This window comes from Narcine bancroftii, chromosome 11 (genome assembly GCF_036971445.1).
Source record: "Narcine bancroftii isolate sNarBan1 chromosome 11, sNarBan1.hap1, whole genome shotgun sequence".
NCBI lineage: Eukaryota > Metazoa > Chordata > Chondrichthyes > Torpediniformes > Narcinidae > Narcine > Narcine bancroftii.
In genome coordinates, this window is record NC_091479.1 from 92,453,919 (window position 1) to 92,481,904 (window position 27,986).

Sequence of the window (27,986 nt, forward strand, 5' to 3'; positions counted from 1 at the left end):
AGTAGTTTAGTTTCTCCCATTTGAAATTTGGGTACCATCTCAAATGAGGACTGAATAGATATTTTAATGCCTTTCGTTAAAGAAGGAGTGTCAGGAAATGAAAAATTTTTACTGTGGAAGCTATTGTTTTCAAACAGCAGCTGCCAGAAAGCTCTGATCTTACTGTCAGGAAACACCTACCAGCTTCAAGTCTGCCGACCAATATATTACGATTTAGCAATTATAAAACACCTGCTAATCATCCACAAAAAATTTTTTCACAAATATAAATACACAATTTTATCTTTTGTAACTGTGAACAATGAAAGATGGTTTTGGATTGTTCTTGCTTTGAGATTTTTAATTTTAAATCTATCTTAAATACTATGCTAAATTGTTCACTGCTGTGGAAAATAATATTTAAATTATGGATTTCAACTTACATTGTAAAATAAAAATTAGATCGAGGAATGTAATAACGTTTCAAAGGTGCATTTTATTTAATTCAGTTGTCTATTTAGGTGTGTAGTATCAAACATGCTTCTGCGTGGATTGTCACCTTCTTGTGATGGAAAAGCTTGTGTGTTCCTGCGATCCCGAGAGCGATGTCATCTGGAGCTATACAGCTAGAAGGGCCACAAGTAAGGTCAAGGTTATTGACAAAGAATGATCCAACCAAAACCTCAATGGTGGAACAGGTGGCTCCAATTGTCATGGTTTTCATGTCATTGGAATTAGTTGGTTGATTTGTGAAGTATCGATGGCTTCTGGGAGCGCAACATTAAGTACACATTGAACAATACATGCACGTGTTTTCGCCCTGTGGGTCATTTTCTCATGTCTTTTTGTGATCAGGCGGAGGGTGACAGGAGCAGGCAATATGATAAGCCATGTGAGAGCATCTAAATAGATCAATAGAACAAAGTCCATCATCCTTGATCTCGAGGGATAGCTCTGATGACGACAATGACCAAATATGTTAAAAGTGAAGCCACTATTGTCCCACACTCTGTAATTCACCCTCCTATGATAGAAGAGTTTTTATCTCCTATATTAAATGTGAAGTCACTATTGTCCCACACTCTGTAATTCACCCTCCCATAATAGAAGAGTTTTTATCTCCTTTATTAAATGTGAAGTCACTATTGTCCAACATTCTGTAATTCACCCTCCCATAATAGAAGAGTTTTTAGCTCCTATATTAAATGTGAAGTCACTATTGTCCCACACTCTGTAATTCACCCTCCCATAATAGAAGAGTTTTTATCTCCTATATTAAATGTGAAGTCACTATTGTCCCACTCTCTGTAATTCACTCTCCTATGATAGAAGAGTTTTCAGTTGCTTCAGTGAGTACTTCTCAATGATGAAGTTTTCCTTGATCGATTTGATGACATTGGCTTGAGTTGCACACTGGAGTTCGCCCCACTCATTGCACTTATTTTTTGTGCTTCTGTGGCTCTCAGTACCCTAGCTGCCATGGATAAGGGTTCAATATCTAACAAAGCAGAATATCCTGTGAGTTGCAACAAGTCCCTGTCTCCGAATGATCAGAAGGCCTTTTATTAGATGCTATTTGTAACTGTTTCCAAATGTCTAATCATCAGACACAGTTAATACAGTAAAATCCTTGTTATCTGGAATTCAAGCAACCGGCAACTCAAAGCAACTGGCAAACAAAATATGCAAAATAAATGGGTAAATAATATGGAAGTTTATAATTGGTATGCCTTGCTGTTAGTTCTCCATTCATGCAACACAGTCTCAAGCAACCAGAAAACTCAATTATCCAGCATCTACCAATCTTTGTTTTATTGTATAATGTACTTCATTAATATAGTTAATCACAATTAATATAATTTAATTTATTAATTTAAAATATAAGAGTTTAAAATGTAGTTTCTATATGTGAAGGTTTAAAAATGTAATTTCTACATATAAGGTTTACTATGAATAAATGAAAAGTAAATATAAATTTTTTTTTTAAAAAGGAGGAAGTAACCTTCATTTCATTATCTAATGAAGGTTGCTTGGCTCCTTTCAAATGAAGGAGGCTATGATACATCTGTTGACTGTGATTGGTATAAAGCTCAACGGCCAAATACATTGTGTGTTGTACCTCTCAGCTTACGTGACATTTAAGAACACACTGGCAAATGAGGACGAAATAGCAATTGGTTCTCTTCAAACTGCAGGCTAAGTTATCCCATTATCATAAATATCCAACAACTATTACAGTAAAGAAATCTGCAATTTAATTTGAATTTAATTTTCACTCAACTACTTTTTCTTTTCAGAAGGGATCTCAAATATTATTTCATCTTGTACTCATTACAGCCTGTCACCCTTAATGGAGGCTATATTTTTAATATTCCACTTATTGTTAATCCTTTCACTATTACAAGGAATATTCGGTTATTTAAAATAAAACTGATATATTATTAATACTTAATACATGAACATAGTTTTGGGTGCCATTTGCTTTGTAAGAGTAAATATAGCATCAGTTCTATTTATACTTCTTGAGATGAAATTCATCACCTTACAGATTTGGCAAAAACATATGTTTATATCACCGCTGAGAAACTCCCAGACATTTCAAAGCACTTTACATTCCATATAACTATAACCATATAACTGTTTACGGCGTGGAAACAGGTCATGTCGGCCCTTCAAGTCCACGCCGGTTCACTTGAACAACCCCACTAGCTTCCCCCTCCTACTCTCTGCCCATAACCCTCCAACCCCTCACATCCGTGTACACATCCAACCTTCTCTTAAATGACAGAAGGGACCCTGCCACAACGATCTCTTTTGGAAGATCATTCCATTCTGCCACCACTCTCTGTGAAAAAGCATCCTTTAATATTTCACCTAAAGTTTTGCCCCTTTACCCTTAACTTATGCCCTCTTGTTCCAACCTCCCCTGCCCTCAGGGGAAAGAGTCTATTTACGCATACTCTATCTATTTCCTTCATAATTTTAAATACCTCTATCAAATCCCCTCTCAGCCATCTACATTCCTTAGAGCTGAGACTGTAGTTGGGGTTGAGTTCATGATTTTTCAACTAGCAAGGCTGCGGAGTGATTAGTACAAAATCGTCAGGATCTGAAAAGGAGTAAATTAGACAAACCATTTTAAAGATCAACAGAGATGAGGGAAGAATTTGAAAATGACTCATGTTTGTGATAGAGGGAAAAGATATAGCCACTCATCTGTTGTCCAAAAAAGGCAGTAGGTTTAGGCCAAGTAATTATCAGCCAGTAAGTTTGACTTCAGTGGTGGCAAAAGTTATGGAGGGTATTCTTAGAGATAGTATGTACAAATATCTGGATAGGCAGGGATTGATTGGGGGCACCCAGCATGGGTTCGTGAAGGGAAAATCAAGTTTGACAAATCTTGTTGAGTTTTTTGAAGAGATGACAAGAAAGATGGATCAAGGTAGGGCGGTTGATGAGATACAAGGTTCTGCATGTAAGGTTAGTTAGGAAGGTTCAGTCACTAGGGATTAATAGATAGTGAGATGAGTTCAGAAGTGGCTGGGAGATAGACAGCAGACAGTCATAGTGGACAACTGTCTGTCAGGATGGAAGCCTGTGACGAGCAGTAGACCTCAGGGACCCCTGGGTCCCCTGTTGATTATCATTTATATTCATGATTTGGATGAGGGGGTGGTTAACTGGGAAAGCAAATATGCAGACGATACGAAAATAGGGGGAGTGGTGGATGGTGAAGAAGTTTTTCTTGGATTACAGGATTTGGTTTGTTTGGAAAAGTGGACTGAAAGATGCAGGTGGAATTTAATGTTGACAAGTGTGAGGTGCTGCATTCCAGAAAAAATAATATAAATAGGACATATCCAGTTAAGGGGAGGGCGTCGAGGAATGCAGAGGAACAGAGGGATCTTGGAGTTATGGTACAGAGTTCCTTGAAAGTGGATTCCCAGGTAGATAGGGTAGTTAAGAAGGCACATGGTCTGCTGGTGGAGAGCGGGAGGATTGAGCTAGTGGAGTTGTCCTAGTGAACTGTGCGGACTCGAAAGGCTGACATGGCCTGTTTCCGCTCTGAAAATGGTTACATTTAGTGATATCAGATAATTATAGAGTCTTAGAAATATATACCACTGAGAAGATTTTGGTGGGGTCAGGATTAGCAGTCAAGAAGACACCCAGGGCTGTAATGAGGACACTTCTGTTGTGACTGCATTAGCTGGGCATTGTCTCCTAGGCAGCTAATCGAGTTAAACCAAGCTCAAATAAATCACAGTTCACTTCTTCCATCTGCACAGTTGTGCTTGGAACAAAATGCCAAATATCAACTGGACTAATGCCCATATCAGTCCTTGGAAACCCCAGATTATCTTGAAGTAACCCTGGGCTGCATACTGCCTTACAAAAGTTACTTTAAGAAATAGAAATATAGTTAGTGCTGGAAGCATCAAAATTTAGAGGGGTTCACAGCCAGTCAAAATTAGAGCTCCGTACTAACCCCATTGGCTGTTTCAGAACTAGATAATATTAGGCTCTGTGAAATAACTCACTGTTCACCCAAAAACATGTTGAAAAATCATCTGACAGTCTTACACCCATCCATGCTAGAATAGTGCCATCAGCCATCAAGATCTGCAGCCATGAGGAGTGAGAAACAAATCAGATCATACTGCAAGGTCCCACACAGCTTAAAAAAAAAACAACTGAAGTTGCCTCATGACAGCAGTTCCCCTGCAGCCACCATTGGGAAGTGAGGGTGGGCATGGTCTGCAAACCTTGTCAGGGGGTTACTGGGGATGCCAGTAAATGAGCCTCCTGAGGATAAGAGAGAAATCCACCAGCTGGAAAGCTATGATCATCTCCACACCCATGTCAAGAGCTGCTATTGTGATTGTTGGGAGAGGCAAATTATGCAGTATATTTTGGGCAATTCACTGTGTATGTATATATGTATGTATGGATCAGGGCTTTAGCTGGGCCATCTCAATCTATGTGCTGCACCTATCCATATAGAGATGCATATCATAGAAGGATGGACACGGGAAGAAGACATTTCAGAATGTCTCCCACAATCTGAAATTGTCCAGGTGCCGTAAAATTCTTGTAAACTTCTTCTACATTCTCTCCATGGCTACACATATTCTTTGTAATGTGATAAAACTAAGCACAATACTTCATTTGTGGTCAAAATACATAAAACCCTTAGTATCCAGAATTCAAGCAACTGGCAGCTTCAATCAACAACAAAAATTAAAAAAGATCAAGAAAAATAATTAAAAAAAAATGTAAGTTTAAAATTGTAAAAGTAAATGTTCTCAAAATAACACATATACCCATTGGTGAAGATGGGAACAAATATTCAGCCAGTGGAGGGCCTTGGTCTTGCTTTGCTCATAGCAGCTGTCTGAATAAAGTTTTGTAAATCAGCAATGGCGTTGCCCAGGCTGAAGATGGTTGATGCTGCTCCCCTTTAGGGTGACTCTTTTAAAGTGTCTCCTTGTCCCTACATAAAAAGAATCACTCCGGTCAAAGGGTTTAATTGTCAACTTGGGGTGAGGGGACTTAATTATCTACGATGTTATTGTTTATCTTTCAGGTGGCTCATGGAGAGGGGAGGAACCTGCAGATGTAGCAACGGTTAAATGCTTTCAAAGAATGTGAGTAAACATAAAGTTAAATGTTTTAAGGTTTATATTGTATATTCATGCAAGCAAAGTTTGTTCGCTGTAAGTATTTTTATCTTGGGTTATGGGGTAGGGAGAGTTTAGTACTTTTTTAAAAGAAATATATGGGCCGGCACAATATCGAGGGTCAAAGTGCCTGTACTGTGCTGTAGTGTATTAGTTAGACATTGTAAGTCTCAAGCAACCTGAAAATATTCTTATCCAGCATCTAACAGTCTCCATAGGAGCCGGATACCAATATCTTACACAGTTGCAGAATGACCTCACTCGTCATATATTCTTTGCTGTAGGTCACTAAAGGCAAGTATTCTTTTTGCTTTGTTTAGCACCTTATTGCTTTCTTCAGGCATCCTTCAGGACACACTTTCCAAGTTCACTGTCAAGTTACATTTCAAAAATAGTTCACCCTTTCTGATCCTCCTGCATAAATAGCAATAATATAATTTTGTTATAATGTTGCCAATGTGATGAATAACTGATCTAAAAGTCAGCACTTCCAATTATGTGGGACTCTATCAGTTCGATACTGAAAACTGTTGCATCTATGCCATTAACTTTAGAAAATCAGTCCATCAATTTTGTTTAAGAAGACAATTTAAAAAAAAAGAATAGATAAAATTGCTTCCTTCTTGAAAATTGTAGATGGCAAGTACATTTAAGTACATTGATAAGGTTTTTCCCACTGAAACAAATGATCAGAAAAGTGCTTCGAAGTGTAATATATTCACTCAAAACAAGTTAAATAAAATAATGTTGTTCCTAATAGGACGAAAGGTAATTTAGGTGGTAAAATGATTAGTATTTTAACAATAGTGTATAAAGGCAGCAAAGAGATGTTAACAGAAACCCAAAAAGTTTAAAAAAAATCTCAGGCAAAGCATGCCTTGTGACATTTGCAGTACTGGCTGCAATTTCAATGTATAATTCATTTGATCTTCTCTGTCTGTCTTTCCATGAAAATAGTTCACTTACATGTTTCAGGTTTCAGTATTTGAGATATCATGTAACAAAACGTGCTTTGTGTTTCGATAAAAAGCTTCACACTGATACTTTTATCATTATTGTCAGGGTCAGAGAGAAAAACAAAAATACCCAAATTGCACAATATAGAGGTCACAGCACACAGTATACAAAGGATATATTCTCTTCAATGTAGTAATATTAACAGGTGCCAGTTTCATTAGAGAGTGTGTAGGTTGATTACATATTCAGAGGGTAAGTTTCCTGTCATGATTAGCATGTGACGGTGAGCATGTGAGGTTTCTTATGTTCCATTGTGAATAGAGATGACAAGATTGACGTCAGTATCTGCATAAGAAAGTCACCAGACATTGTTTGCAATCATTTGCTTGTAGCCACTTCGGATTATTTGGGGAAACCATTAGAATGCCAATGTAAGGGAAATGTTTGCTTTTAAAAATGGAACTGTCGAAAAGCTTTGCAGAATCAAAGTCAGATTGAAGTCATATTGCACGACAGACATGAGAGTGTGGAATAGCATGTTACTGATTATTGTAAGGATTCCTTATCTGAATTTAGAATCTTCAGGCCAAAATGCCAGTTGACTGGCCCTTGATAGAAATTAATCCAAATAATTAGATTCTGTCTTCTGCTGTCAGCTGTAGAAAAATGCAAGGCAAGTGTAAAATCAGTAAACTTCTCTTTCATGTTCTTTTCTGTTATGTAAACTAATACACATTCCTTAAATGCCACAGCCACTGCTCTACATAGATTTGCACATGCGATTCAAACAAAGTATTCAATTTATAATTGTGAATACTGTTTCCTAACTGCAGAAATTACACTCGTAACACAGTGGTTGAAAATGCATTTTGTTTTAAACTCATCATTGAATTGCATATGTCATTTGTCTAGTTTGAAAATGATAATGATCTCAGTTCACATTAGAAAGCTTTAAGTCAATGAGCTGAATTATAAACTCAAATGTAATGGAAATGAAAGTTAAACTAACATTCATAAACAATCACCAAATTATTGGAATAACAATGTTTTCATGTAAGTCAATATATTTACAATTATGATAGAAAGGCAGGACTAAGAGAAATACATGTCTCTACTTCTGCTACAAGTTAGCAAAACAGATAAAACTTTTAATCTAGTTATTAACAACGCTATGTGACAATGTCTCCGTTTTATCTGGTTGGGTAATTTACCTTCTGGTTCCGATACCAAATTAAATCAAAGTATATTTCACAGTTAAATGCAAAGGGTAATTTGTGGACAAGAATATATAATTTCAAAAATCTGAATGCCAGCAATCGACGAAAGCTACTGACTGAAGAAGCCATGATGTCTTGGCATATGTATTTAATAAAATAACAATTACCAGACATTAAATTGTAATTTATTGAGCCATTTCCCATTGTTCAACAGGGAAAGGGGTAGTCAGCAGCCAAAATCCCACTAGGGGTTGAGTGAGTTCTTGATACTGGCTCTGCACAAGTAAAAACACACAGAAATGCTGGAGGAACTCAGCCGGTCTCACAGCATCCATAGGAGATAAAGATATATTGCCGACATTTCGGGCTGAGCCCTTCTTAGAGGTACATGCAAAAAACAGGAAGACAGATGCTCAGGCCCAAAACATCAGTAATATATACGTGTTTTAACTACAATCACAGCATCTGCAGACTTTAGCGTTTCCCCACCTTGATTTCATGACAGGTCTGTAAATAATTGAACAGCATGTTTTTTCTCAGTTTCCAGCAGAAAGCTGCTCATAAAGGCAACTTGGAGTCTGAACATTTTTTTCAGCAAGAGATGAGAGACACAAGTAAATCAACTTCTCCACAATTAAGCCTTCTCTACCTCACATTCATAACCCTTATATTTCTTGCATCCACATGCCTATCTAAAAGTCTTTTGAATATCCCAATTTTAGGATAAATACATAAGAATTTGATTTTCCCTGTTCCCCTTTCAAAGCCATCCAAAAATAGAGAAGAATCCAAACAACTGTCTGAGGTTTTTGCTGGAATACTTATGTTGAAATGGTGTTTACAGTGGTTGAGCAGATAAAATCTTTCAAAGATTTTTGATAAGTGCCTGTGTGTGATCAGGTACCCAACTGAGAACATTAGACATTCTCTTTTACCATGATGTTGATTGAAGGATAAAGATTGGCCTACACGTCAGTGCGGGTCTTTATTAAAACTTTTTCTTACATTTACACTTGAGGACAAATAGGACCTTTGTTTAACAGTCCTTGTTGTGTCCTTCACCACGACCATATTACTGCAAACACAATTCAGTTAACTTCTTTACAACAATTTATGGAGAATGCAGACTCAATCTCTTAAAGATATTACTCTCTTCAGACTGAACTGCCAAATGTATCAGCAGGGATGAAATTTGGTGTCTTCCATGAACTTTTTAACTGAATTGGAAAGAATCTCGTGTGAGAAAGTCTGGGATTTTGTATGTACACACAAAGGAACCTTGAAGTTTCTGACAGCCGTGGAGGTAAATAATTTGTTCAGGAATTGTTGGGCTAACATTTTATTTTAAACTGATGCCATCCAACCTCTGCAACTTCATCCAAACTGTGGCTGCATCCAAGCTCTGCGGCTCCATCCAAGCTCCGCGGCTTCATTCTAACTCACCTTCAGGTGCTGAATGCTCACCACTCTTGAGCTTTCCACCTGCATTTAAAACAAAGCTCCATTTTGAAAATTATTATTCATATTTTCCTTTTCCTAGTCGGTGCAAACTCTATCAGAACTGCAAATGTCCATGGTTTCTGTTTTATCGAATGCCCCAAATTTAACAATTTCTCCAACACAAGAGAAAGTTTCCTGGACCCAACACACTAATGTCATCATGAAGAAAGCACGTTAATGCCACTTCTTCCACAGGAGTTTGCAGAGGTTTGGTGTGACATCAGAAAGCCTGTCAAATTTCTACAAGTGTGTGGTGGAAAGTGTACTGTCCAGCTGCATCACGGTCTGGTATGGGGACACCAACACTCTTGAGCCTAAAGCCCTGCAAAATGTAGTGGACACAGCCCAAGACATCACAGGCAAACCCCCCCCCCCCCCCACCGTCCAGAATATCTACAGGGAATGCTGTCGTCAGAGAGCAGAAGAAATCAACAAGGATCATCACCACCCAGCATATGCTCCATTCTCGCTGCTACTATCAGTAATTAGGTATAGGTTCAGGAACAGCTGCTACCCCACCACCATCAGATTCTTGAAGAACAAACTCAATCAGAAACTCATTTAATGTTTCTTACTTTTACAGTTTATTTTTTTCTCTGATTTGCACAGTTTGTTTACATTTATTTATTTGTTTACATGCGTAAGTATCTTCTGAAGAAAAGGTTTTTGTACTACTTGCCTTGCCCGCAGTTAAGAATCTCAGGGATATATGTGATGTCATGTATCTCCTCTGACAATAAATCTGAACTTTGAAATATAATTGGAAATATTCACTCCAATTCTGTCCCATAAAACCTTTAACTAAGACCTCAATCAGATGAATTCATCTTTCCCTCTTCAAGAGCAAAAAGCCCTAACCTGTTCAAACTTTTCAAATTCTCAAAAAATGAATTAAGTTTCTAAGAGATTACCAAATGGTTTCCAAATGTAACTAATTGGGTCAGACACATATGCAGAAGTGAGGATTTAAAAATCTATATATCCATATTTCTAGATTAAATTTTTTTGCCCATATTTTCAGAGGTGAAAAACAATTTAAAAATAATTGTTAAATGTCTCAATTTAAATAGTAGACATAGGAATTCGATACGATTGTTTTTTTTTTAACTCAATGTATCACCTTTGTGCTCTGTAATCCTTTGAGGAAGAGAAAAACAAAAGTTAAATCTTGTGCACAGAGGATCTGCAGAATGCTTTAGATAAAACAGAGAAATTGCCAGCAGGTCGGGTTGTGTTTCTGTCAGTGGCACCTTTCCAAATAGCTGTGCAAGTTGTGAATCTTGTGTTCCTTATTCACACCAGGCTAGGATTGCCAGGTTTTGTTGATTACTAAAGAAAATATTTTATAACCAGTGACATCAGAATAATTATATATTTTGAAATAAGCTTTAACAGGTTAAAATAATTGTTTTAAAGATTTTGTCTTGTTCTAACAATTGAAAAGAACATCTTCTTAATTGTTATTCATTTATATCACATTTCTATAAAAATAAACATATTAAATAAGAAAGTTATAGATCATGGGCAATAATCTGGGCTTCTTAGTGTCCTACAACTCATTAATCAATTAGAAAAATCAGTGCTTTTCTGGATTGTCATTGCTGGAAAGATGTAATTTCAGGAAGTAGCCATCATTAAGTATGAAAATACATTCAGATTTATCAGAAAACCGGTGTTACATATAAAATCCTCAGTTATAAATTTGTGAGAATTGTAAAAGATTGATATATGCAGTATTATATTTAGTTTATAATGCACTAATAACAGTCAGAACATATTCAATGTTACTGATGAAAGATAGCATCAGTTGTCAACTGGTTTATTTCCTATTTAAAACAACACAGTTTTTATTTCTCATGTGAACATATCAGTTTGGGACACTCAAGGCCAAACCATCTGAAACTGTTATACAACTTGTCACATGATGAGCAACTCCAGCCTGAACCACCTGCATCATTCTCCATGACAACAGAGTCACATGTCTGCCCGACAGAGAGTATTTAAAAATCCAGATGGAAAAACTCATTCTCATCAATTAAAAATGCAGACATCCTTCTAATTTGCTGTAAGACACTAACATTTTGACCAAAGAGGCAAATGCACAAGAAAACCTGATTGTACTACAACAGTTAATTCATTTTGTGTCATACCCTGAGAGATATTTTGGTCATTTTATATGGCTAAGAACTGCCTGCTCGTTGAAATCTATCATTCACCAGCCCTCGCTTCTTCCCTCTCCATCACTAACACAATAGTCCTGTGACCTTTTGTCAATGCTGCGATCAAAGTAACGATGAAGTGTGATATCCAGTTTAAATGTCTCTTAAAACACAAAATTGTAAATGTGGTACTTTTAAAACAGAAACACATTTGTCAACTTTTGCAACTTTTGTGAAAACCCACAAAAGTCAAGCCAAATGCCTCGGCTGAATGCTGAGTATCACATCCCTACCTTCAGCTCATAACTGGGCCAAGCTTGTTAGCTTCACACTTAACTACTAGAACTCTTCAGGCATCACTTCGGGATTCTGCATGTGTCTGTTGTTTTTGTACATTTCCTCTTGCTGTGTATTCTGCGAGTTTAATCCATTCACTCTAATCCAGTGAAACTTGATTAGCATCCTTTCTGGGTTAATTGAAAGGATATCAGTGCTTTATTTGGCAGATTTCCATTACTTTTTCCTACCAGCTACTATTTTCACATGAATATTTTATTTTTGACCAGGTACCACAGTTTGTGCTTAGTGTGCAATTGTTTTGTCATTTTCCTGGCTCTGAGTTAAATAAAGAGGATTACTCTACTACAAAGCATACTTAACCAAGATTAAATCAATTGCATTATAATTTAGTTAAAAGAAACATGAAATACATTAAAAAATCAACTCATAAACCTTTTAAGATACCTTGTTTATAATGATGATCTATAACCAAAATCAATAAATCACATGCTTTAAGATTGTCCTCATGTGATAGATTTAGCAACATTCATTCAATCTTCCTAGTCTGTATACTTATCCAGAAATACATAAATGCTGCATTTACAAGGTAGTGTACAATGCTTAAAAACAAATGCAATAACTATTAATTGGTTAACCGTCAATATTATTGTTATCATTCAGTCCATTAACAATTTACCTTCAATTAATAAAAAAATAATTTAACATTCCCAACTTAATTGTTTTGCATTGTTTTGGTTAGTACATTATACTTAGCCAGTTTTGAATATAAAGTAAAACCCCTGGTATCAGACACCTATGGGAATTGGTAGATTCCAGTTAAGTGAATTTTCTGGTTGCTTGAGATTGTGTGTGCATAGATTGATGAGGTGGGACAATTTTAAACTTCCATATTTTTTCTACCTGTTCATTTTGTGCAATTTTTTTGCTGTTTGCTTGAGGCTGCCGGTTACTTGAATTCTGGATAACAAAGGGTTTATTGTATTTAGAATGAAAAAATTAAATGGTATATTGACAAATAGGAATATGTAATTAAAATTATAGGAATTAATCACCAATCAATCTAATAATTAAAGAACGGAGATACTCAACTTTGTTAATTATTTCAACATCATTTTCACACTGACGTTGCCTGAACATGTGAATTTAAGAGAATCTTTCTGGCATTATTTATTATGTTGTTTTTACACTTGTGACAGAGTATATAGATATGTTTTTGGGAGATAAATTGGGGATGTTTGTTAGAGTAGGTCACCTACAAACACTTTAAAACAGAGCTTATTTGAAATGCTGCTCTGCTAATGCTAGACATATTGGCCCCACAGCCTTTACAAGAGCTTTGGAGAGAGCCCAAGAGACTTCACTCATGGATTGTTGTTTACAAAAAGGCAACAGATGAAAGTGCTTGTCGGAGCCACAGATTGTCTGGAGCTGTTCTAAGAGGGTCATGTGGTTTTGCAAACAGAGAGAGTCAAACAGGCTTTGTGTGTGTGTGTGTGTGAGAGAGAGATATCAGTTCTACAGTGTTACAGTCAGCAGCACCAGCTGGGACTGGAACAGGACAAGCTGGCAAGCTTGTGAAAACCCCATTTGGTTCAGTTCTTGGTTCTTGGTTCAGCCTGGTCAAAGCCCTTGTGGACCTGAAAAAAAAGGTTATCATCTGGAGAACCCTAAGTGGGCAAGTTTCTTCGGCAAGACACTGAGATGGCTGGAGTCTCCAGTATACAACAAATATCTCTCTGAAAACCAACAAGATCCTTCCTGAGTGGTAACCATTTCAAGCACCAAAGCCTGGTGAACTTTATAAATGTTAAATTCTGTGCACAGTATAAAAATTGCCTGCAACTAGTGAACTTGGAGGGATGAGAAGTGAGATTGGACTGTGAATCAAAGAACTTTTCTAAACTTACACATACTTTACATACACGTGCACTTAGAATTAGAAGGGGGTTAAGTTAGGTTAGTTAAGTTAATAGTGATAAGTTAAAGTGTAATTCTGTTTTCATGTTTCAAGATAATTAAAATCAACTTTTCTTTAAGTAACCATTGGTCTTGGTGAACCTCTATTGCTGATGGGTTTTGCGGTCCCCTGGCCTCGTAACACACTAATTCAAATGGAAAAATATAGAAATGTTATTGGGTGTGAACGTGCGCCATTGTGACTTCTGCAGATTACAGTTCATGACACAATCTGTGACTTATCAATCACACTAACTCAAGAACCACAGGTTTTTGGCAAATCTCAAGAGATTAGATTTTTTTATTACTCTCACAAGGAATGCTGAACATTCTCTTTTTTAAGGTTATAAGAAATGCTCTTGTGCAAACTTTCTTCTTCAATATATGTTATGAAGTTAGCTGGTCTCTTGTGGCATTCTTGGCTAGTCTATGATGTAAAACAATGTTATGTTTAACTACAGAGGTGCAGATGACACCTATTTCTGCGTAGCCCTTTACAAGTACTGTATTGGGAAAAGAAACATCTTGAGAAAACATTCCATAGGTTGACATTTCTCTGTATATCTTAAACTTCCTTTCTTTGTGAGAGGTCTAGCAAAAAATAAATTGCAGGAAATGAATGCCATTTTTATTCTTTTGTGTATCGAACTATGACTTCTAAAGAGCAACTGTTGAAATAGTTAATATTGTGTCATTCATATTGAGAAGGACATTTTATAAAGAAACGAGCCACTCCCAAATAGTATAATTAGAATACCGATCTATTTTTTTTAAGGCAGGGCTTGATTTCCAGGAAGATATGGCATAGAATCCAGAAATAATGTACTCGGGTGGCATGTCAGAATCTGGCATTACCTTAAGAGAGACTCCGGATTGTGAGAACACCACAGGAAGCATGCAGCTTAATTACAAAATTAACAATTCAATATCACTTGAAAAGGGGTTAGAGACTTGACAGTGGTTGAAGAAACCCTACAATCTGAGAGCACTGAGAGTATCAAGCAAGGCTGACATGGCAAATGTCTTGGTTATGCACTTGATGACCTGGAATGATGTAAGAAATTGGAGAGCAGTCATCATGACAGAATAGAGAAATATTGAGATAATATTATCTTTTATAATATAATATTCCAGCAACTATATTCCAATAGTTGTTGGAATATAATTTGTTTTGCAATGGAAGAATGGGATTTGGACACTGGTGGCATATTAATTGTCTTTGTATATTTTGCAAGAATGGGGAGACACCTGGCCGTAACTTAATTTTGATCCATTTGCTAACCTTTCCTGAATTTCATCCATTGCTGGGGGTCAAATATTCCACAGCATTTTCACAATCATAAAAAAAATCTGGATATTAGGTTCCTGCTTCAAACCAATTAATGCTGTTCACAAAGAATGTCATTTAAACAAGTGAAAACTCCCTCATAAAGCATTCAAAAAATTCAGTGAAGAGTCAAACTCACATGGGCTGGAGGAAAAACAGGAGAAATTCCATAATTCTAAAATTATCTTCTGGTTTTTCAATTTTTTTCACAGGTTAAAAAAAAACTATTCTTAATAGGCAAGCTCCAGTTACATAAGAGATCCCAGAAATTGCTCATCACTTGTCAACTGCATGACAAGCTTGGTATTAATGATATTTTTTCTCAAGTCTGCAAGCTACTAGAGAAAGCTTTGAGAATTTAATCTTCTTATCTTTTAACATTTTACAAAAGACAGATAACATTCGAGATGAGTTCTCAAACCCTTTAATTTGAAAAGTATCCAAAAGAACTCAATGGTTGAACCCTTTAAACTGGACAATGGTGAAAAAAAATCATAAAGAAGTTGAGGTTGAGGTCAGCATTCTAGAATTAAAGAATTTTAAGAATTCACAACACTCTGAGAAAATGCATTTCTTCTCATCTCCAAGTCTTAAAATGGCAACTTTTAAAAAAATCTTGAGACTGTTTCCTAGCCTTATATTTTCTTTCTTTGGCTTGGCTTCGCGGACGAAGATTTATGGAGGGGGTAAATGTCCACGTCAGCTGCAGGCTCGTTTGTTGGCTGACAAGTCCGATGCGGGACAGGCAGACACGGTTGCAGCGGTTGCAGGGGAAAATTGGTTGGTTGGGGTTGGGTGTTGGGTTTTTCCTCCTTTGCCTTTTGTCAGTGAGGTGGGCTCTGCGGTCTTCTTCAAAGGAGGTTGCTGCCCGCCAAACTGTGAGGCGCCAAGATGCACGGTTTGAGGCGATATCAGCCCACTGGCGGTGGTCAATGTGGCAGACACCAAGAGATTTCTTTAGGCAGTCCTTGTACCTTTTCTTTGGTGCACCTCTGTCACGGTGGCCAGTGGAGAGCTCGCTATATAACACGATCTTGGGAAGGCGATGGTCCTCCATTCTGGAGACGTGACCCACCCAGCGCAGCTGGATCTTCAGCAGCGTGGACTCGATGCTGTCGACCTCTGCCATCTCGAGTACTTCGACGTTAGGGATGAAAGCGCTCCAATGAATGTTGAGGATGGAGCGGAGACAACGCTGGTGGAAGCGTTCTAGGAGCCGTAGGTGATGCCGGTAGAGGACCCATGATTCAGAGCCGAACAGGAGTGTGGGTATGACAACGGCTCTGTATACGCTTATCTTTGTGAGGTTTTTCAGTTGGTTGTTTTTCCAGACTCTTTTGTGTAGTCTTCCAAAGGCGCTATTTGCCTTGGCGAGTCTGTTGTCTATCTCGTTGTCGATCCTTGCATCTGATGAAATGGTGCAGCCGAGATAGGTAAACTGGTTGACCGTTTTGAGTTTTGTGTGCCCGATGGAGATGTGGGGGGGCTGATAGTCATGGTGGGGAGCTGGCTGATGGAGGACCTCAGTATTCTTCAGGCTGACTTCCAGGCCAAACATTTTGGCAGTTTCCGCAAAACAGGACGTCAAGCGCTGAAGAGCTGGCTCTGAATGGGCAACTAAAGCGGCATCGTCTGCAAAGAGTAGTTCACGGAGAAGTTTCTCTTGTGTCTTGGTGTGAGCTTGCAGGCGCCTCAGATTGAAGAGACTGCCATCCGTGCGGTACCGGATGTAAACAGCGTCTTCATTGTTGAGGTCTTTCATGGCTTGGTTCAGCATCATGCTGAAGAAGATTGAAAAGAGGGTTGGTGCGAGAACACAGCCTTGCTTCACGCCATTGTTAATGGAGAAGGGTTCAGAGAGCTCATTGCTGTATCTGACCCGACCTTGTTGGTTTTCGTGCAGTTGGATAATCATGTTGAGGAACTTATATTTTAGAGCCAAAAGAAATAGCCTTCTGCCAGTCAATCCTTATCTGAATATTATATGTTTGACAATAAAATTGATTATCATTCTTCTAAATTCCTGTGAGGAAAGGCTAATCTTACCCAATCATTCCTTATGGGATAAGTACATCCCAGTAGGAATAAATGCAGTGAATCTATATCTCATTGTGTGAACCAGGGATGTCCTTCCTCATGTTACACACAGTAGTCCAGGTTGGATGCATAAAAGCAAAAAGCCTTGTTCAAATGTACCTGAACATCCTCTAATTATGTTGCAATAAATGGCAGCATTACAATTACTTTCCAAATCACCTGCTGTACCTGCATGTGAATTTTCTGTGTTTCATCAATTACTCCATACAAATTAATTACTTGCCATTAGCTTCTACGGAACAGAATTTTGAAAGCTGTGGACAATAAGCATTAAATTCTTCATTTAGTGTATGTGCTCAAGGATAACTTTCTATGCTCCAAACAAAATGAAATTTTGTTAGCACGGTTAAAAACCATGGTATTCTGCATCTACAAGGTAGATGCTGGTTAAACAAGTTTTCCTGTTGCTTGAGACTGTAAGTGATGGTGAGGCATGCCAATTTTAAATCCATAATTTTTAACCATTTATTTTCAGTGATTTTTTTTTTAACCAGTTACTTCAGGTTGCATGAATTCAGGATAAACGGGATTTTACTGTATCATGTGATCCCATTTCATTTCCTCATTCTCATCATTACTTCCACAAGTTGATTTAAATTAAGACTTTAAGGAGGAGTAAGGTTGTCTTGCACAAGTCAAGGAACAGAAAATAATGTTTTAAATAGCCTGGAAGGAAACAACATGTACGAAATGGTATCATGTTCTGAACTAGTTAAGTAATTAATGCCTCCAGAATTAGATTTTTCCACTTTTGTGCTGGATGTCAGAGGTGAATTTGAATGACTGCATTATCTGTATTTCTCAGTGGATTTACAATTAAGTGGGAATTGTGCAGTAACATTATTCAATAATGTTTCTAATTTGATAAACACTTTACTGTAACATTATGAAATTATATTTAAAACCAAACCACATAAGGAAATATTAGGAAAGATGACAAAAATCTTGGTCAAAATATTATTTTAATTTAATAAGATTAATATAAGTAAACAATTGGTGATTTTTATGACAATAAATATTTAGTGACTTGATTTCAGCATAACATTGTTGAATTTTAAATCAAAATAAGATCATAAGGCATAGGCTATTCAGCCCATTGACTCTGCCCCACCATTTAATCGCAGCTGATCCATTTGACCACTCAGTCCCACTGCCCAGCCTTCTCCCCATAACCTTTGATGCCATGACTAAGCAAGAAGTTATCAATCTCTGCCATAAATATACAAATGACTTGGCTTCCACAATTGCCTGTGGCAACAAATGCCACAAATTTACCACCTCTGGTGAAAGAAATTCATCTGCATCTTTGTTCTAAGCAGATGCCTTTCAAACCTGAAGTTGTGGCCTCTTGTCTCAAACTCTCCCACCAAGGGAAGCAATCTTTCTGCCTCTACTCTGTCCATGCCTTTCAACATTTTGAATGTTTCAATGAGATCCACCCTTATTCTCCTAAATTCAGATCAAGAGCTGTTAAATTCCTTGAGCACTTCCACCACCAGTGCCTCCGCACCATCCTCAACATCCACTGGAGTGACTTTGTCACCAACATTGAAGTCCTCGAACAGGCAGAGGTTACCAGAATTAAGATCATACTGTTAAAGACGCAGCTACGCTAGCAGGGCATGTCTCTTGGATAGGGGATCTCCTCTGCCCAAGATTGCGCTGTATGGTGAACTCTCCACTGGCCACCGTGACAGAGGGGCTCCGAAAAAGAGGTACAAGGACTCTCTGAAGAAATCCCTTGGTGCCTGTCACATTAACTAGTGCCAGTGGTCTGCTCTTGACTCCGATCGCATAGCCTGGTGACACACCATTCACCAGTCTGTCTCCTCCTTCGAGAACGCACGTAGGGCTGGCTTTGAGAACAAAAGGAGATGGAGGAAGTACTGTGACTCAGCAGCACCAAACCCAGAAAATAATTTTCCTTGCTGCCACTGTGGCCGGGCATATCTGTCCCACATTGTCCACAGAGCCTGCAGGAAACGTGGACAGCCCCCTTCCTAAATCATCATTCATGAAGCCATGACTGACTAATGTTAATAGTCAATATTGGGTTTCCTCTAAGCCATTCTTATTCGTTTCTGTAAAAACTGAACACAGGCATGTGCATCCAGCAGATTTAGTAAATAATCTTCCTGAAGGTTAACATTTAGCCTCTATTCTTTTGTAAGAGTAGAACAGATTCCTTATTTGAGTCAACTTCTTTACTTTGGACTTGGGTAAACCAATAAATTCCAACTCAATTGGACATGTTTTGGTCTTTACTTTGCCATGATGGGAATTTGAATTTCTAATCCTTAATTCAGAACTCAAACCGACAGATCCAGTCACATAACTGTTAAGATGCCATGCATAATTCAGCAAATTAGCAGTTACAATTGGGTGATTTCTTTTTAAAAAAAAATCACAACACAAGACCTGTCTAGTGGATGTACATAAAAAAATGATGGTGGAAACAAAGACTCCAAATACATAACCTAAAAGTTTGCACTGATCAGTGGGCCTATTCAGAATGTTCGTTCTATAACATTAAAATGATGAATTTTCTTATCATTCAGGCATTTCACCTCAACCAAAAAATTGGCAAGAATTTACTCAGAATCAGGATTTCTTGTGATGAGGGAGTGAATAAGTTGTTTCTCTATCTCTTTTCTAATGGGAGCAGCTAAAAGATGCTGTGAGTGGGATAGAAGGGGTCCTTGATGATTTTGCATGACCTCTTCAGACAACAATTCTGGTAAATCATGTCAATGTGGAGGGAGTGGGGGGGGGGGGGGTGTAAGAGAGAGGCGAGGGAGATCCCAGTGATACTCTCTGCCACTCGTGTGCTCTTGTGGATTGATCTCCAATTTATATTTCTGCATCACCCATACCACACTGTGATGCATCTGGCTAGTACGCTCTCGACGGAGGTACAAGGTTATGATAGCGGCAGGCAGCCTGCTTCAATCTTCTCAGGAAGTGCAGTCACTGTTGCACCTTCTTGACAAGTGAGGAATGGAGTCCACATAGGTCACTAGTTAAATGAATTCCAATGAACTTAGTGCTCTCCACACTCTGCAGTACAGAAATATTGATGCGTTGTGGAGGGTGAAAGTTCCTGATTCTCCTGAAGTCCACGATCATCTCCTTTGTCTTGTCCAGGTTGTAACTCTCACGTTATATCATGAGATTTTCCACCTCTTCTCTGTAGTGTGGCTCATCATTGTTGCTGATGAGGCCAACTACTGAGCGTCATCTGTCAATTCGATGACACTGTTGGATCTGGATCTGGTGATGTAGTTGTAGATCACAGCGCATGTTAATCATATTTTTATGATAGTTTTTCAGAGCTCACCTTTAAAATCAAGTTGAGCACATAGAATATGGGACACATGAATAAATACCCTAAGGTATACTCTATAGGAACTCAGCAGGAAGATTTTCTGCTCAAAACAGTGACCATTTTTTTTCCCATCAATGCTTAGTGTCAGCATGTAATGTGCCTTTAAACACTGCATCTGATAATGAGTCGTGCACATTTTCCACCCACTCCATTATTCTAATTGGTAGAGAAAACCACAAACAACATGTTAATACCATGGCTGCATTAAACTGTTTCTGACAGCTGTTGACAAAAGTTTCCAGTGTCCTGCTGACTGCCTTGCCCACCCTGTCACCACCCTGCAGCCAATATGTTGGAATAATAAAATTCACCTCTCGTCAAGTGTTGAACTACCCCAGGATGTCAAATTTACTCTCATTAATTCCAGATGTGTGAAGAGACGTGATCTTCACACTCTGATCTTCGCCATCATTGTGTGAAATTATCAGACACATTAATCTCATAAGGAAACAGGAACCTCAGCAAACAGAACAGTTCCAGATCCATATATGCAATGTCGAGATGCATGTGAATGAAATGTCCCAATATCATGAAGCCACAGAATAGAATTGAATGAAGATGATTACTTATGAAGAGCATTTGTTATTTCTTTGATGCCCATAAACTAAGAGTAAAATACTTCACTAAATATGATTAGTAAAGTACCAGTAATTGTATACTGGTACTCCTTTGATTTACTCCAACAATGGCTTCTCACAAACTGTGTTACACCTTTTAATGGATCACTTCTTGCCTCTATCCAGCTCATTGCAAGTTTGCACAATGTTTTTTATACCATTTTCAGCCTGCTTTATCACACAGTCTTATGCTCTCACCCTTACTTTGGTTGGTATCAACTCGAGGTAAGAATCTTTGAGTCCTTCCTGCTTCTCTCTCCTGTTATTGTTCCTGTGATTATCACCAATTCACAGAGATGTACAGTAAAAAACAAAATCCTTCAGCCCACCACTTCCATTCCACCTTCTTTGTTCAGATTCGTGGATCATTAGGATGTATCTGACCTATACAGAAAGGATGGGCTGCACCTAAACTGGAGTAGGACCAATATTCTGGTGGGTAGGTTTGCTAGAGTTGTTGTAGTGGGTTTGGGAACCAGAATGTGAGTGTAGAGAATAGGGCAGAAGATGAAAAGCATGATACAATGTGTTGTGAGTTTGTGAGGAAGGACAGAGAGGGGAGGAAGCATAAACATAGTCAGAGGGTTTGAAATGTGTCTATTTCAATGCAAGGAGTATTAGGAATAAAGGAGATAAACAGAGCATGGATCAGTATGAGGAATTGCAATGTTGTGACCATTATACAGATTTGGCTAGGGGAAGGGCAGTATTGGCTTATGCAGGTACTAGGGCTTTGGTCTTTTAAAAGGAACAGGATGGGAGGTCAGTGAGGGGGAGGGGGGTATGGTGTACTTTTACTGGTCAGGATATACAGCAATCAATGTAATGGACATAGTTTATCGGCCCCAAAATAGCCCATGGAACAGATTTTGGCAGGGTGCAGAAATTACAGGCTTTTGTCAACTTCCCTCATGTTGACTGACACCTCTTGACTGCAAGAGCGATTGATGGGGCAGAATTTGTCTGGAGTGTCCAGGAAAAGTTTCTGACATGGTATGTGAACTTGCTGTCTTAAAGAGGGGCTATATTGGATCTAGTATTGGTCAATGAACCCGGTCAGGTAGCAGACCTCACTGTGGGGGAGCATTTCAGTGGTAGTGACCATAACTCCCTTAGCTTTAGCATAGCTATGGATAAGGATAAAAAGCAGGCAAAAAGGGAGTGTTCAATTGGGGAAGGGTGAATTATGATGGGATGAGGCAGGAACTAGGGAGAGTAAATTGGGAACAGATGTTCATGGGAGAAAGCACAGAAGTAATGTGGAGGATGTTCGGGACTACTTGCACAGGGTTCAGGACAGGTTGTCCTCTGAAACAAGGAAAAGATGGCAAGAATAAGGAATTGTAGTTGACAAAATAGGTGAGGCAACTAGTTAAGGGGAAGAAGGAAGCATACATTATATTTAGGAAGCAGGAAACAGGAAGGGCTCATATGAAATGTATAGTAACCAGGGAGGAACTTAAGAAAGGGATTAGGAGAGCTTGAAAGGGGCATAAGAAGGCCTTGGGAAGAAGGATTAAGGAGAACCCCAAGGACTTCTGTGTATATAAAGAACAGAAGTATGACAAGAATGTAGATGGGGCCACACAATGATAAAGGAGGCAACATATTCTTGGAGGCAGAGGAGGGTGGGGACATCCTAAGTGAATAGTTTGCTTCAGTATTCACCAGAGAAAATGGACTTTGATCAGGATGAGGACAGAATAGAACAGGATTGTGTGGTGGATGATGTTGAGATGAAGGAAGAGGAAGGGTTGGATCTTCTTCAAAATATTAAGATTGATAAGTTCCCAAAGCCAATGCAATAAACCTCAGGTTGTTGAGGGAAGAGATATCTGGGGTATTAATTATGATCTTTGAGTTCTCCTTGGCCACAGGGGAAGTGCCGGAGGATTGAAGAATGGCAAATGGTCCCCTTGTTTAGAAAAGCTAAATAGGGAAAATCCTGGGAATTATAGACTGGTAAGTCTTACATCAGTGGTGTGCAAACTATAGGAGAGGATTATTAAGGATAGGATTTATGAGCATTTTACGGAGTACAGTCTTCTCAAGGATAGTCAGCATGCTTTGTAAAGGAAAGGTTGTGTTTCACAAACCAAATTGAGTTTTTTGAGGAGTTAACAAAAGAAATTGATGAAGGTAGGGTGGTAGATGTGGTCTATATAAAGGCATTGACAAGGTCTCCAATGAGAGATTCGTTCAGTAAGTCATGAGGCATGGGATCCACGGAACGTTGGCTATGTGGATTTAAAAATTAGCTTGCATGTAGAAAGCAGAAAGTAGTAGTAGATAGAAAGTATTTTGCCTGGAGGTCAGTAACTAGTGGAGTTCTGCAGGGATCTGTTCTAGGTCCCCTGCTCTTTGTGACTTTTATAAATTGCCTAAATGAAAAGGAAGAAGGATGGATCAGGAAGTTTGCAGATGATATGAAGGTGGAAATGTTTGGATAGCACTGTAGCATGTCATAGGTTAAAAAGGATATATACAGGATGCAGAGTTGGGTAGAAAAGTGACAGGCTTCAATCCAGATAAGTGTAAGGTGATGCATGTTTGGAAGGTCAAACCAGAAGGCTGAATACAGGGTTAATAGTCAGACACTTAACAATATGGAGGAACAGAAGGACATTGGGTCCAAATTCATACAACTCTCAAGGTTGCCGCACAGGTTGATAGGATAGCTAAGAAGGCCTACGGGATGCTAGGCTTCATTAAAAGAGGGATTGAGTTCAGGAGTAGAGAAGTTATGATACAACTCTACAAATCTCTGGTGAGACCACACTTACAATATTGTGTTTAGTTCTGGTCATCTCATTATAGGAAGGATGTGGAAGCTACGGAGAGGATGCGGAGCAGATCTACCAGGATGTTTCCTGGATTGCAACATAAGTTCTATGAGGCAAAGTTAGCAGAGCTGGGACTTTTCTCTTTGGAGCAAAGAAGGATGAGAGGAGACTAGATAGAGTCTACAAGATTCTGAGAGTATAGATAAGGTGACAGCAGAGCATTTTATCCCAGGGTAGGACTAGCAAACACCAGAGGACATCTCTACAAAGTGAAGGGAGTAAACTTTAGGAGAGACATCGTACACAGAGAGTTGTACTCGCCTGGAATGCCTTGCCAGAGATAGTGGTGGAGGCTGAAACATTAGGGACATTTAAGAGACTCTTAGGAAGGCACACGGATGAAAGAAAAATAGAGTTATGAGGTAGGAATGGTTTAGCATTTTTTTTGGTAGGAATGTATAGGTCAGCACAACATTGGGGGCCAAAGTGCTGTAATGTTCTAAAAATCTCTTTGCTATTAAGAGAATGGAAGAAACGTTAATGCCATCCTTCTTATTTGTGCTTCAACTGGCTGACATCTTTCAAAAAAATACCCTAGAAATAAAATTTTCTTCCCTTCCCTTCTGCTAATGTTTAAGAGTAGTACTTCATTTTAATGATCACCCAGAATAGTCAGTGAGGACCAGGAAGAAAGAGGCTTTGCTTTTGGATACAAATGCTTCATGTTGACTGGCAGTATTCTATGGGAATAAATCGTGATTAAATCCTTTGTATCCATTGCTTAACCTCAAAATGCTATCTCCACTATCTCCAGGCTTACTGGGATTTCCATCCTGTGGGTTTCAGGCTGGATGCTGATTGGTCTGAACAGGAAGAGAATGAGGATCCAAGTACCACATTCCAAGAGACAGGCTGGTAAAAGGAAACTCGGTCACAATTTGCAATATTTTGCCAAAACCTCACCTATTTCAGTACAGATCATTGAGTAAAAGCCAGTTTTGTATTTCCTAAGGATGACCACAAAATAAATTAATTGTATGAACAGAGTGTGGTTGGAATGAACTTCCTTACTCCATTTATGGTTGATCTTGGAATATATTTTGCAGGATACTTCCAAAGTACATAGCGTACTGCCAAGAAAGAATGACCTAAACCAAAGTATATGATCCTTTTCTTCTACTGGACCATCATCACATGGTTTTAGAGAAAGATGCAGCAGTGAAAAATGTTATTTGGCTTCAGTCTATGGTCAGTGTGAATACAAATTTTCCACTAACCTATGTTTTTAAATCAAGGATCTTTGAAGAAGAATAATGTATTTTGTGTAACTGTGGCATTGAGTTTATGCTGCAGTGTTATGTTTTAAAATAGATTTCATATAGTGTATAAATAGTAAAGGAGAATTGCTGGAAGATATTGATGAAATGCTTTAATTGAGGAAAATAGCTGCCATTTCAGAATCCTCCCTACTGCAGATGTGCATTCATTAGAGGAGTTAAAATAGCCGATTCAGCACATAATACTAAAAACTCAGTAGCTTGCAGAGAAAAGAATAAGCTCTGGGCTTAGAAAAGAGCACATTAAATCAATGCCAAACAATAGGATTTTAATGGGAAAGTTTTCCATGTGAGTGCCTTCTAAAAACAACACAACTCCAACCCTCCAGATAGACAATTCTCAGTCAGAAATGACTTGCCCATGTCCAATGGCGAAAAATGTCTAATGGGCATTGGCAGAAGCGGGATTCTATCTAAACCTATGTCTCATCCAGCTGAACATTCAATAGATAACATAATCTTTATATAAATCAACTAACTTGAGCTGTCTGGGTACTGTCTGCACTTGGTAACATTAAATAGACAGGAGTACCTTTCTCACTGACTGTGCAGAGGCCGACTTTGACTTTGTAATTTGAGTAAAAGTTCACTGATGGGGATACTCTAAGCTTCAAAACTAATGAAAACAATCATTAATATTTTGTTTGTTTAAAGATACTGACAAACCAAACTATACCAATGTGTATTGATTATATATAGGCTTCTCAGACAACATAGTTAGAGGGCATGGATGATCTCCACTCACTAGATTTCAAATAAAATGGGTTTTAAGTTTGGGAAATTAGAATGGTGTTTTTCTATCACTGAAAGAAGTATTATGAGAGTAATAATAAGGGTTTTATGCAGTGCTTTGAAGAGGAATTGGTGATAATCCTAATAGATTCTACAAGGTCATACCAATATAAATGTATGCCATTTGGAACCTCAGAAGAGGAGTAGCCCATTCAGCTCTTCTTTTCTGTCCTGTAATTTAATCAAATCATGATTGATCTAAATCTTACTTCTATCATAGTTTCCATGTTCTTCCAGCAAAAAAAATTAAGCTTTTAAAATGTAGATCGGTTTTATGTTTTCCGAGGATGATTGGTCAGATATTTGTTATGATAGTGTAACTAGACTGATAAATGCACGTTATGCAATGATTAATTATAATTTTTTTACATCAATTATACTTAACACCTGAAAAATTTTAAAAATATGGTTTTCGTGAATCAGATTTGTGTTTTAGATGTGGTAACACTGTTGGAACATTTTTTCATGCGGTTTGGTCAATCTTTTTGGAAGAAAGTACAATTGTTTCTGGAATACCTGTATAAGATTAAAATACCTTTAGATCCGACAGTATTTTTATTGGGCAGTTTTCAACCTCTGAAAGGTCTGGGATTAGATAAATTTCAACTTGCTTTTGTATATATAGCATTATCAGTAGTGAAAAAATGTATTGATAGTACATGGAAAGATACGAATATGATTGATATTAATAGATGGCATAATGAGATGAAATATTGTTTAATAATGGTAAAAAATCACGTTTCGTGTGATAACTATAGTTTTTTTATTAATAAGTGGTTGTTATATTCAGAATATTTACATTTTGATTTATATTGATTAGATCTTAATATGTATGCTTAATTTTCCTTTAATTTTTTTTCTCTTTATGGCTCTCCTTAGGAGAGTTGGCTGAAAGTGGGGGGGGTTTCCTTTTTTTTCTCTTTTTTTCTTTTATATATATAAAATATAACATTCATGTTTAGTTTATTGTTATATATGTTACTTATCTGTATTTTGAACGAATAAATAAAGTTTTAAAAAAAAGCTTTAAAATGTAAATGATTCTTGCCACAACAGCTTTCTAACAGAAATAATTCTGATAACAACAACCTTTGGTCTGAAGAAATGACTTCACACAGCTTTGGGCAAATGTTTGACAGGCTAGGCTTGTATCATTTTTGTGAAAGAATTAGAGATGACAACTGCAACATCTAAAATCCTGAGAGGCCATGACAGGTGGATGTGGGGAGAATGTTTCTTGATGGAGAATCTACAATTCAAGTTCACTGCTCACCAGTTAAAATGGAGATGAGGCAAATGTTTTTCTCCCAGGAAGTCGTGAGCCTTTGGAAATTGCCTCCTCAAAGGGCAGTGAAGTCAGAGATTTTTTTGAATATCTTTAATGCAGTGTCAGATAGATATTACATAAATAGGAGGTAGTTAGCAATGTGAAACTGAGGTTGCAGAGATCAGCTGTGATCTTGTTAGAAGCTGGAACAGGAATTGTGTGGTCTCCTCCTGCTCGCAATTCATATACAGTGTACCATTCCTCTCTTTATCCCACTTTTGCTTCCTTCTCTTCAACAAGAATCACAACTGCCATATCCCAGTTTCTGAGGCATTGAATTAAAGTTTTTTTTGGTGTATTTTAGCAGACCAGTCCACATCATATGTGCATCAGGATACTCTTCATCGACTACAGTTCAGCTTTCAACATTATCATACCTTCAGTGCTGGTCAACAAGCTCCAAAACCTGGGCCTCCACACCCCGCTCTGCAACTGGATCCTGGACTTCCTTATCGGAAGACTACAGTCAATACAAATCAGAAACATCTCCTCCTCACTGAAAAATCAACACAGGTGCACCTCAAGGATGTGTGCTTTGCCCACTGCCCTCCTTGCTCTGCACCCGTGACTGT

At 38.0% G+C, this 27,986-nt stretch overlaps 2 long non-coding RNA genes across 2 annotated transcripts in view; one reads left to right on the forward strand and one right to left on the reverse strand.

Moving 5' to 3' along the window:
• The window catches only part of LOC138746140 (uncharacterized), a 48,198-nt gene extending 21,118 nt beyond the window's left edge, over positions 1–27,080 (forward strand). The window contains exons 2-4 of the long non-coding RNA XR_011346721.1: positions 5,567–5,627; positions 24,773–24,873; positions 25,065–27,080. This is a non-coding gene — a long non-coding RNA (uncharacterized lncRNA). The remainder of the gene's footprint in view (positions 1–5,566; positions 5,628–24,772; positions 24,874–25,064) is intronic.
• LOC138746141 (uncharacterized) lies at positions 456–27,985 on the reverse strand. Its single transcript, XR_011346722.1, has 2 exons — positions 27,792–27,985; positions 456–605 (listed from the first exon to the last, which is right to left on the reverse strand). It is a non-coding gene; the product is annotated as an uncharacterized lncRNA (long non-coding RNA).
• Between the last annotated feature and the right edge of the window lies 1 nt (position 27,986).